The following is a 3078-nucleotide window of genomic DNA, read 5'->3' as shown; positions in this document are numbered from 1 at the left end:
GATAGTTAATGTAAAGTGTTGTCTGAAGAAGACCAGTCCTAAACAGAAGTTAAATCTTACATCTAAATTATAATAGCATTGAATAGTGTTCAGTAGATTCTGTCATTTTCCTCTTGATTTTGGAATTGTGTCTTTTTCTGCTCCTCCTATTTTTATCTACTCATCTGGTTAGGATTTGTTTTCTCCACTTTTGCATGTTGATTTGTATGCAGGATAAATTTGAATGTCTTCTGTGTGATGGCTTAGTGAGGTTAATCATTTTAGCTTTTGTTTGTCATGGGATGTTTTTATTTGTCCCTCAGTTATGAATGAAAACTGAATAGAGTATGCTGGGTTTGAAATTGGTTGCTTTCAATGCTTGATGTATATTCTTCCAAGACATCCTTGATTTCATGGTTTATGCTGAGAAATTTGTTATTGTACAAATAAATTTTCTCATGTAATTAGTATCTGATTTTTTTTCTCAAAAATACTTTTACTCTTTTATTTTCTTTTTTATTATTTTATTTTTTTATTGTAATTAGTAAAAGGGTTACATGATATTTGCCAGATAGAAGGTGCATTAATTCACATACATTGATACCCTCTCACATGTCTTGGTACATGTTTCCCTCCCCCCTCACACCCCCCTCCCGTCTTGGTTTTCCCCCCTTCCCTATCAAATTTCAAATATCCAAATACAAATAAATTCAATATATCAGATAACAAAGTGAGATACTATACCAATATGAGATAACCAAGGGACAGCAAAGGAGATGAGAGACAACATAGTACATTAAGGACAACAATCATTCATTATATGGCTTTTGTTTCACTATCCTGGAGGTCCTTTCAATTATCTTCACATTATATGTCCTTATGTATCAAGATTTTGCTCTATTGCAAATCTCTGCTAGTAAGAGCCCAAGGTTTCTACTGATTATGACGAATGAGGGAAACCACTGAGCCTAAGTTCCTTTGAGTCTGGCTTACTTCACTTAATATGATTTTTTCTAAGTCTTTCCATTTCCTAACAAATGGGGCGATGTCATTCTTTCTGACAGCAGCATAGAATTCCATTGTGTACAAATACCACAACTTGTTGATCCACTCATCAACTGAGGGGCATCTAGGTTGGTTCCATATCTTTGCTATGGTGAATAGTGCTGCAATGAACATGGTTGTGCCAGTGGGTTTAGTATGTCCTTGTTTCTGGGTGGTTGGGTAAATGCCAAGTAGTGGAATTGCTGGGTCATAGGGGAGTTCTATGTTTAGCCTTTTGAGGCACTGCCACACTGCTTTCCATAATGGTTGAACGAGTTTGCACTCCCACCAACAGTGTAGTAGTGATCCCTCCTGGCCACATCCCCTCCAGCATCTGTTGTCATTCGTTTTCCTGATCCTGGCCATTCTACCTGGAGTGAGGTGGAATCTTAGAGTTGTTTTGATTTGCATTTCTTTTATGACCAGAGATGTTGAGCATTTCTTCATGAGTCTATAGGCCATTTTTGTTTCTTCTTCAGAGAAGACTCTCTTTAAGTCTTTGGCCCATTTTTTAATGGGATGGTGGTTACATTGGAGGTTAGTTTTGGAGTGATTCAATTTTTTGAGTTGTTGATATATTTTAGATATGAGGCCTTTGTCCGTTATTTGGTTGGTGAAGATTTTCTCCCACTCTGTAGGCTTCCTGATTAGTTTACTAGCTATGTCCTTTGCCATACAAAAGCTCTGCAGTTTAATGCAGTCCCACTTATCCAGCCCTTCTCTGATTTGTTGTGATTCTTGGTCCTTATTAAGAAAGTTTCGACCTGTGCCAAGGAGGCCTAGTGTAACTCCTATTCCTTCCTGTAGAGTTTTCAGTGTGTCAGCTTTTACCTCCAGGTCTTTGATCCATTTGGAGTTAATTCTAGTGCAAGGTGACAAAAAACGATCCAGCTTTAGTTTTCTGCAGGTGCTTAACCAGTTCTGCCAGCACAACTTGTTGAAGAGGCTGTCTTTCTTCCATTCTATTTTTTTGGCTCCCTTGTCAAAGATTAGGTGGCCATAGGTCTGTGGTTTAATATCTGGGTCCTCAGTTCTATTCCATTGGTCTTCAGGCCTCTTCCTGTGCCAGTACCAAGCTGTTTTGAGAATTATAGCTCTGTAATAGAGTCTAAAGTTTGGAATTGAAATTCCTCCAGCGCTGTTCTTTCTGCTAAGAAGTGTTTTTGCTATACGGGGTCTTTTATTGTTCCATATGAAATTTTGGATTGCCTCTTCTATTTCTTTTAAGAATGACGTTGGGATGTTGATGGGTATTGCATTGAATTTGTAGATAGCTCTTGGCAAGATTGTCATTTTCACAATGTTGATTCTTCCAATCCAGGAGCATGGGAGGTTTTTCCATTTCCTTAGTTCTGCTTTAATTTCCTTTTTTAGGGTTTTAAAGTTTTCGTCAAAAAGGTCCTTTACATTCTTAGTTAAGCTAATTCCTAGGTACTTTATTTTCTTTGAGGCTATTGTGAAAGGAGTTTCTTTCCTGATTATTGCCTCGTTCCTCTCACTGTTGGCATAAAGGAAGGCAGTTGATTTTTGAGGGTTGATTTTATAGCCTGCTACTCTTCCAAAGTTTTGAATCAGCTCAAGGAGCTTGGGAGTAGAGTCTATAGGATTCTTTAAATACAGAATCATGTCATCTGCAAAGAGGGATAGTTTTATTTCCTCTTTCCCTACTTGGATCCCCTTTATGCTTGCTTCTTGCATTATTGCACTGGCTAGGAATTCTAGTACTATGTTAAAGAGTAGTGGAGAGAGTGGGCATCCTTGTCTCGTTCCTGATTTTAGAGAGAATGGCTTTAGATTTTCACCATTAAGTGTAATACTAGCAGTGGGTTTCTCATACACAGCCTTTATTACATTGAGGAATGTTCCATGGATTCCTAGTTTCTCCAGAGCTTTTAACATAAAGGGGTGTTGGATCTTGTCAAATGCCTTTTCTGCGTCTATTGAGACAATCATGTGATTTTGGTCCTTGCTCCTGTTGATGTGTTGAATTATATTAATTAATTTGCGTATGTTGAACCAGCTTTGCCTCCCTGTGATGAATCCAGTTTGATCATA

Source organism: Megascapheus bottae, unplaced genomic scaffold, assembly GCF_031878675.1.
Source record: "Megascapheus bottae isolate mThoBot1 unplaced genomic scaffold, mThoBot2.hap1 HAP1_SCAFFOLD_113, whole genome shotgun sequence".
NCBI lineage: Eukaryota > Metazoa > Chordata > Mammalia > Rodentia > Geomyidae > Megascapheus > Megascapheus bottae.
The sequence above is the reverse complement of the archived record's forward strand: the minus strand, read 5'-3'. Positions refer to the sequence as shown.